Source organism: Pristiophorus japonicus, chromosome 11 (genome assembly GCF_044704955.1).
Source record: "Pristiophorus japonicus isolate sPriJap1 chromosome 11, sPriJap1.hap1, whole genome shotgun sequence".
NCBI lineage: Eukaryota > Metazoa > Chordata > Chondrichthyes > Pristiophoridae > Pristiophorus > Pristiophorus japonicus.
The window spans coordinates 59,857,691-59,867,735 of record NC_091987.1 but is presented as its reverse complement, the minus strand read 5'-3'; positions in this window follow the sequence as shown (position 1 = coordinate 59,867,735).

The following is a 10,045-nucleotide window of genomic DNA, read 5'->3' as shown; positions in this document are numbered from 1 at the left end:
GATATATTACATTTGCTCCCCTCATCCAAATTATTGATATAGATTGTGAATATCTGAGGCCCAAGCACTGATCCTTGCAGTGCCCCATTAGTTACAGCCTACCAACCCAAAAATTCCTACTCTCTGTTTTCTGTCCATTAACCAATCCTCAATCTATGCTAGTATATTACCCTCAATCCCATGAGCCCTAATTTTGTTTAATAATTGTGTGGCACCTTATCGAATGCCGAGTGAAAATCCAAATACACCACATTCACTGGTTCCCATCTATTCTGCGAGTTACAACCTCAAAAAACTCTTAACAGATTCGTCAAGCAAGATTCCCTTTCATAAATCAATGTTGAATCTGCCCAATCCTATTATTTTCTTGGTGCCTTTAATAATAGATTCTAACATTTTCCCTACTACTGATGACAGGCTAACTGGTCTGTAGTTCCCCGTTTTCTCTCTTCCTCCATTCTTAAATAGTGGGGTTACATTTGCAACTTCCAATCCACAGGAACCGTTCTAGAATCTATGGAATTTTGAAAGATGGCAACCAATGCATCCACTATCTCTATAGCCACCTCTTTTAAAACCCTAGGATGTAGGCTATCAGGTCCAGGGAATTTATTAGGTTTCAGTCCCATTAATTTCTCCAGTAATATTAGTTCCTCATTCTCACTAGACCCTTCGGTTCTCCACTATTTTCGGGAGGTTTTACTCATCTTCTTTCGTGAAGAGTCACAAAGTATTTGTTTAATTTCTCTGCCATTTCCTGATTCCATTATAATTTCTCCTGTCTCATCCTGTAAGGGACCCACGTTTACTTTCGCTAATCTTTCCCTTTTTACATATCTATAGAAGCTTTTACAGTCTGTTTTTATGTGTCTCATAAGAACATAAGAATTCGGAACAGGATTAGGTCATCTAGCCCCTCGAGCCTGCTCCGCCATTCAACAAGATCATGGCTGATCTGGACGTGGACTCAGCTCCACTTACCCGCCCGCTCCCCGTAACCCTTAATTCCCTTATTGGTTAAAAATCTATCTATCTGTGATTTGAATACATTCAATGAGCTATCCTCAACTGCTTCCTTGGGCAGAAAATTCCACAGATTCACAACACTCTGGGAGAAGAAATTCCTTCTCAACTCGGTTTTAAATTGGCTCCCCCGTATTTTGAGGCTGTGCCCCCTAGTTCTAGTCTCCCCGACCAGTGGAAACAACCTCTCTGCCTCTATCTTGTCTATCCCTTTCATTATTTTAAATGTTTCTATAAGATCACCCCTCATCCTTCTGAACTCCAACGAGTAAAGACCCAGTCTACTCAATCTATCATCATAAGGTAACCCCCTCATCTCCAGAATCAGCCTCATGAATCGTCTCTGTACCCCCTCCAAGGTTCGTATATCCTTCCTTAAGTAAGGTGACCAAAACTGCACGCAGTACTCCAGGTGCGGCCTCACCAATACCCTGTACAGTTGCAGCAGGACCTCCCTGCTTTTGTACTCCATCCCTCTCGCAATGAAGGCCAACATTCCATTCGCCTTCCTGATTTCCTGCTGCACCTGCAAACTAACTTTTTGGGATTCATGCATAAGGACCCCCAGGTTCCTCTGCACCGCAGCATGTTGTAATTTCTCCCCATTCAAATAATATTCCCTTTTACTGTTTTTTTTCCAAGGTGGATGACCTCACACTTTCCGACATTGTATTCCATCTGCCAAACCTTAGCCCATTCGCTTCACCTATCTAAATCTCTTTGCAGCCTCTCTGTGTCCTCTACACAACCCGCTTTCCCACTAATCTTTGTGTCATCTGCAAATTTTTTTACACCACACTCTGTCCCCTCTTCCAGGTCATCTATGTATATTGTAAACAGTTGTGGTCCCAACACCGATCCCTGTGGCACACCACTAACCACCAATTTCCAACCCGAAAAAGACCCATTTATCCCGACTCTCTGCTTTCTGTTAGCCAGCCAATTCTCTATCCATGCTAATACATTTCCTCTGACTCCACGTACCTTTATCTTCTGCAGTAACCTTTTGTGTGGCACCTTATCAAATGCCTTTTGGAAATCCAAATACACCACATCCATCGGTGCACCTCTATCCACCATGCTCATTATATCCTCAAAGAATTCCAGTAGTTTAGTTAAACATGATTTCCCCTTCATGAATCCATGTTGCGTCTGCTTGATTGCACTATTCCTATCTCGATGTCCCGCTATTTCTTCCTTAATGATAGCTTCAAGCATTTTCCCCACTACAGATGTTAAACTAACCGGCCTATAGTTACCTGCCTTTTGTCTGCACCCTTTTTTAAACAGAGGCGTTACATTAGCTGCTTTTCAATCCGATGGTACCTCCCCAGAGTCCAGAGAATTTTGGTAGATTATAACGAATGCCATCTCTTTTAATACCCTGGGATGCATTTTATCAGGACCAGGGACTTGTTTACCTTGAGTCCCATTAGCCTGTCCAGCACTATCTCCCTAGTGATCGTGATTGTCTCAAGGTCCTCCCTTCACACATTCCCGTGACCAGCAATTTTTGGCATGGTTTTTGTGTCTTCCACTGTGAAGACCGAAGCAAAATAATTGTTTAAGGTCTCAGCCATTTCCACATTTCCCATTATTAAATCCCCCTCCTCATCTTCTAAGGGACCAACATTTACTTTAGTCACTCTTTTCCATTTTATAGATCGGTAAAAGCTTTTACTATCCGTTTTTATGTTTTGCGCAAGTTTACTTTCATAATCTATCTTTCCTTTCTTTATTGCTTTCTTAGTCATTCTTTGCTGTTGTTTAAAATGTTCCCAATCTTCTAGTTTCCCACTAACCTTGGCCACCTTATACGCATTGGTTTATAATTTGATACTCTCCTTTATTTCTTTGGTTATCCACAGCTGGTTATCCCTTCTCTTACTGCCCTTCTTTTTCACTGGAATATATTTTTGTTGCGCACTATGAAAGAGCTCCTTAAAAGTCCTCCACTGTTCCTCAATTGTGCCACCGTTTAGTCTGTGTTCCCAGTCTACTTTAGCCAACTCTGCCCTCATCCCACTGTAGTCCCCTTTGTTTAAGCATAGTATGCTCGTTTGAGACACTACTTCCTCACACTCAATCTGTATTACAAATTCAACCATACTGTGATCACTCATTCTGAGAGGATCTTTTATTATGAGATCGTTTATTATTCCTGTCTCATTACACAGGACCAGATCTAAGATAGCTTGCTCCCTTGTAAGTTTTGTAACATACTGTTCTAAGAAACAATCCCGTATGCATTCTATGAATTCCTCCTCAAGGCTACCCCGTGTGATTTGATTTGACCAATTGATATGTAGGTTACTCTCATTCTATTTTCTCTTTTTCAATTTCTTGGTCTGCCTTTGCTGAATTCTAAAATCCTCCCAAACCTCAGGCTTACTGGAAACATTATAAGCCTCTTCCTTTAATTTAATACTATCTTTAATTTCTCTTGTTAGCTGTCATTAATTAACCCATATTTTTCCGAGCAACAAATAATTTTGTCTTCGATTTTTGCCTGCGAAATTCAACTCCGTAGGGCCCAGTTTTCTGGCACTACGGGTACCGTTTTGTGTCCGAAATGGCGTCCGCACAGCCTGAGCACATGTCTGGTATGGGCCGCACTGGTGAGGTTGGTGTTAATTGTAGTGAAGTAGTGTGTAACAATTGAGTGCTCATTGTAAGCAGGTGGTGGGAATTAATTGCAGACTCCCTTGCTCTTATAAATGTGGGAGTACGGTGGGGAAGTGTTGCAAGCTTATCTTGGGAATGCACAGTATGTAATGTGGGTCTCTGAATAAAGGCTTCTAAAGACTAGGCTTTAGTATTCCTGATGGCTCGATTGGAAAATGCGGAGAAGGGGAGTAATTTGCTTGACACAAGAAATAGGAGCAGGGGTAAGCCATTTGACCCCTCAAGCCTGCTCCGCCATTTAATAAGATCATGGCTGATCTGATCATGGACTCAGTTCCACTTCCCTGCCTGCTCCCCATAACCCTTTATTCCCTTATCGCTCAAAAATCTGTCTATCTCTGCCTTGCTTGCTTGTTGGTTCTCTGTATTAGGAGAGGGAGTACCACAACTATAACTTCTACAACAACTGGAAGATAACACCTACTTGGAAGGAGAGTGATCACCACCAACCAAAGATCAACATACGGTGGGTGTTGGTGCACCTTCTCTTCAAGACTATTGCCTGTCGTTGGGGAGAGAAAAGAAGATAAAGGCTGAAAGATCATCGGGGGTGTAGGTGTGTGTATGTGTGCGCGCGCTCTTACAAAATGAACTCAGCCACACACACATCTTTAATTTCTCTTGTAAGCTGTCATTAATTAATGCATCTTTCACATTTTCTTTAAACACTGGTTTATTACAGATAAATTCGAGATGGGGAAAAAGACTGTTTGACTGGGTGGGCAGTTGGAGGTGGGAAATCATGTGATAAAACCTCCAGGAACACATCCAACCAAAGTTGACCCTAATCTGACTGTTCAAGTGGCCACAGAGACCATGTAAAATTGATGCTGCCAGCTCATCCTAATTGGTCAAGTGAGCAGCCAGCATCACCCACGACATTCATTGGCTGCCCACCGGTAGGCGGGCAGTATATCGGGTGTCTGTCATCATTTAAAGGCAGCCAAAACCTTAAAGGGGAGGTGCACTCTGGCTGTAGACAGGAGGGAATGTTTGAGAGGATAGAAATGGCTGCTAGACCTGTAGATTGGGCTTCCAGGTTCTCCGATGCTGCTTTGGAGCCCCTGGTCCAGGCAGTAGACAGAGGAGGAATATCCCATTCCCTCATGGGCAGAAAGCCCTCAGGCAACACCTCTGCCGCCAGTGGGAAGACATTTTGAGGAAGTCAATGCCAGGAGCAACACTCCCAGGACATGTGATGTTCAATGACTTCAGCAGAGTTGGCGGATCCTGCTCTCGTACTGTCTGCTCCTCACCTCCAGCCTTACAATACTCCCCTCATCCTGCTTCCCTTCCCTCCCTGCAATCACTGCACCGTACTTCACAACACCACCTTATCCTCACATTCACCACTATTGCAACCCTCGCTTCCTCACACCTCATATGTTGTACACAACATCTGCACTATTTGACTATGACATTCTCCAAACGCCACACAAGACGTTGATTAACATACCCTTGCTTGCTGAAGGTCACACACAACATGAGGCAGTAACAGGAGAAGCCAGGGCGGGCCTGCACACCCTGTTCCCGCGCGAGAAGCATGTGCAGGCCATCACGGGCAGGGGGACAGTCCAGTCCAATGCATCCAGCACAGGGCCACTTCTTATTCACTCACTTTTATTTTTAGTTAAAGGGATCAAAATATAAGACAGTCACTAATAAATCCAAATAAAGAATTCAAGGGAAACTTCTTTACCCAGAGAGTGGTGAGAATGTGGAACTCGCTACCACAGGTACGATTCCTGGTCAATGCGGTGCTGGATGATCTTAGGGATGTAAAATGAGGCAATTTCCCTCAATGCCAGGGCTCCAGCAGCTGTTGATCATGACCCAGTGATCTCTAGTGAAAAGTGTCGCTGTGGAGAAGATCAGGCATGGCCACAATTCCTCCTCCCATGGTCCAATATCTTGCTGAGTTTCACTGTCTAGGCTCATACAAAAATGACCAGTTGGCAGTAATGGCAACCCCACCGTCTCTTAAATCATGAGTCGTAAGACTTTGACGAACACATCCCTTTTAAATGTAAAAAAAAATCAGGAGATTTGGTATAGAAATCATGAGTTTCTACTTTTTTCCCGACCCGATCCCTCGCTGACCTTTGCTCCTTGAGATGAAGCACATTCCGTGACCTTTGCTCTCGGACAGGAAGTATATTTGGTCGTCACTAACCGATTACTGACAAAAGACAAATAGGCGTCTTGCACTTCTGATTACAAAAAGTTTAAAAAAATAAGGATTTCTGTATGCGTGGGGTTCGGATCTGATGCCAATAACTGAGTTCAAAAGTCATTAAGGGAGTAAAAGGAGTTTGGATTTTGTACCAAATCTGGACCCCTTTTGCTTTGCAATTGACTTAATGTGGCAGATTTTAAAACATCTGAAATACAGCCATCATACATTGTTTGTGCTCCTGTTACGTGTTTCAATATGTCTGCCCAGGAAAATCAATTCCTCATCTCCAATCCATGCCTCCTGTCGATACATACAGATGATGCTCTGAAACTGAGGAGAATAAAGAATGAAAGGAGAAGGTGGAGGTGGGAGAAAGAAAATGTCCACGGGTGAGACGTGGGAGCGCTTTGAGTGCCATGTCCCCTTTTCGCTGTCATTCCTCTCCTGGGCCAGCACCACATCACTCCTACCACTCTGCAGCTTGGTGGAGATCAGTGATGTGTTGTAGGGCCGCAGATAAGGTATCTGTCATCCAGTTTAAGACGGCAGACAAATTGCACGGCCGTGGTCATAACCTGCATGGACTCATTTGCGAGCTGTGCTTGAATCTCTATGTAGGCGGACGCTTTGTCCATGGCAGACATTCTCGCAATTCCCAGCGCCACCAATCCACTAGCAATCGAGTTGGACTCCTCCATTCTCTCCTCTATTGTGGAGATTGTGTGTGGCACATCTGTCAGCATCTGGCTAAGTTGCTGGTGCACCTCTAGCATTTTCCTTCTCAACGATAGCTCCTGGGGTTCAGCATCTGTGTCCAGTTTAAAGAGCTTGGAGAGGATTGAGCCCTCCCCCGAAACGCAGACTGTCCACAGCTGTCCCTGCCACCAGTGTCTGCTCGTGCTCACTTGTGAGGTGTGAATCATTAGGTGAAAACCCAGCTAACTATTTAACTGGACCCATCGAAGTGTGAGTATCTGCGCTGGTGCATGGCTGTACGTCCTGCAACAGTGCACCCTCAGAAGGAATGAGGTCCTCTGAGGAATGGTCCTCATGGATGTCTTACGACACTTGTACACATGAAGACCCTGGAAGACAAAATAAAAGGATATCGTTTAGCCATGGTAAAGCCACAATCTTGACAATCACCATATTTAGCGTTCAGTCATTGATTAAATAATGACATCGTATGTGTTTCAGAAATATTTGTTATTCTGTCACCAGCTTTCCGCGAGCTCCCTGTCTCTCCATCTCTGACTGAGCGATGCACATGTGCCATTTATCTCCAGGGCCTGCTCCTCTGTATCTGTAAGCTGGACTATTTGTGGCGGACCACCTGCAGTCTTGTCCCTTTCCCTTGCATTTTGCGCTCTCTTCTCCTACAAGGGGCGTAAAAGTAGATGCGTGAGTGAGTGAAAGTCAGGTACTCACCCGATGGATACAGTGCATTCAGTAAGGGTGATTGTGAGACAGAAGCATCACATTGCTTAAGAATTGGGGTGAGTGGCAACGATGGATGGATAAATGGGGAGGTGATAAAATGCATTGAAAGTGAAGGCTGGGTGCTGCTGAACGTTGAGTGGGTATGAAGAGTGATGTGATGGAGAATGCTTAGTAAGCCAGAGTGAACGGGTAAGGTGTGGGGGGAGTTGAAAGCACAGGATGTAGTTGAATCAGCAAATATAGTGACTTTTGTTAACCTGGAAAGGACATTAAACCACTTCCTACATTGCATCCAAGAGGTGAGCACAACCCTGCTGGTGCTCACCTTCTCAGCGACCTCTAGCCATGCCTTCTTGGCGGGAGCCGCAAGTTTCTTCCTCCTGTCGCTGGGGAAAGTTCATCCGTACTGCTCGTGACTGCACCTAGCAGTAATTCCAGCGATGCGTCTGCGTTATTGAATGTGGGAGCTGCCTTTGCTCTATGTCCACCATCCATCCTCAACACCTCCAATTTCAATTTTGTGCACTGTCCCTTTAAATACAGCTGAGAACGCATCATGCAGGTGCATATCACGCCCGCTGAGCAGCTTGGAGACGCGAAACCCAGAAGTTAATTGGTACAATTTAATTGAGATCGCAAATTCCAACCCATTCATTTGAATTCCGGGTTCCGACCTTGCAATTCCACCTCTCCTGCGCCCCCCCCCCCTCCTCCCCCCTCCCCTCAGCTCGGAAGCTGCCTTCATATTAATATCCAGCTCATCGTCTCCTCTTCGGGGTTCCACCTCACATTTAACAATTCTGTTTTTAGAGTGATGATCCTCACTTGAATATCTAAAATTAAGTCTCATGCATTTTATGATACACACTACTTTTTCTTAAAGACTTCAAATATTGTTCACTCAAATTTAGATCTAAAGTGCACCTAAATGTAAATGTCTAGTTATATCAATAATTGTGAACTTTATGTAATTGGAGACACAGTGTTATGGAGTGGTGCATTCTGTCGGATGCAGAAACACTGAATGTTAATTTATACCGACACATGATTCTGATGTTTATGTTTAGATAATTAAGTGTCACAATGACCTGATGCATTCTGTTGAAATAAGCGTGTCTGCAGAATGGTTATATAACTATATACAGAAGATCCTTATACTTCTACAGGAATTTCAACACATCCCTGAAGCAAAAGCAGCAAACAAAATAAAGTGGTAACTGTAATATAAATACTTTTGAAATAAGTTATTTTTTTAAACAATTATTGTAATATTGCTTTAATTATTTAAAAAGCCAGTGCCTGCCATTAAGGCTCAACGTCAGAACCACTTTTGCTTCAAGCATCTGAGCTGTAAAGTGAAGAAAAATACAGTGGACAATTTTAAAAATGTGTATTAGTTCATCTTCTGTGGCATTGCCCACTTCTTGCAGTTAAATGAAGTATTTGGTACCTGATTCTGTCACGGATTACAGTATAAAATAATTTGAAATCATCACCATAGGCTGTCCCTCGAAATCAAGACTTGCTTCCACTCCAAAAATGTGTTCTCAGGTGACTGAACAGTTCAATACAGGAATTATGTCACAGGTGGGACAGACAGTCGTTGGAGGAAAGGGTGGGTGCGGAATCTGGTTTTCTGCACGCTCTTTCCGCTCTCTGCGCTTGGTCTGTGCATGCTCTCAGCAACGAGACTGGAGATGCTCAGCGTCCTCCCGGATGCTCTTCCTCCACTTAGGGTGGTCTTTGGCCAGGGACTCCCAGGTGTCGGTGGGGATGTTGCACTTTATCAAGGAGGCTTTGAGGGTGTCCTTGAAAAGTTTCCTCTGCTCACCTGGGGGTCGCTTGTCGTGTGGGAGTTCTGAGTAGATTGCTTGCTTTGGGAGTCTTGTGTCCGGCATGCAGACAATGTGGCCCGCCCAACAGAGCTGGTCGAGCATGGTCAGTGCTTCGAATCTGGGGATGTTGGCCTGATCGAGAACACTGACATTGGTGCGTTTGTCATCCTAGGGGATTTGCAGGATCTTACGAAGGCATTGTTGGTGGCATTTCTCTTGCAGTTGTCGCGTCGTAAAGATCATAATTAGAAATAGGTGCACATTGAGAAACATACATGTATAATGTATAGAAATATATGTAATTATAGAAATTTATACAACTATATATAAATATGAAATTAGATAAAATTAGTGTAGATACAACTATACATATTAAAATGTATCATTTATGAATACATATAATTGCATTTATAAATCTTATAAAAGTTTTTTGAAAGTGCAAATTAATAAATATATAATTCGACAGCCCTTATTTCCTTTTTAATTTTTGAGTACTAACCATGTGATCAGTCACTTGGTTAACAGCAGCCAATTGGATTGCCAAAGCCCAAACCCAAAGGTTGCCATGGGATTTCCCAGCCAACCTCACCTTCGTCTCTACAGCCACCAATAAACTCAAAGAGAGAGGTGAATGTTTCAAACAATTCAGCTACTTGTTCTGTAAACATCCACTATGAATCTGAGCATCCAATCCCATTCTCCAGCATCAGCTTGCCTCTCAACTATTCCCTTTATGTTTCTGGATATATTGGCCTTGAAAGGGATGCAGCGCAACTTTATCAAAATGATACTGAGGCTTAAAGGGTTAAATTACGAGGACAATTTGCATAAACATGGCTGACTTTTCTACAAGGTCAAATAATAACCTGCTTTTAGACCTCTGCTT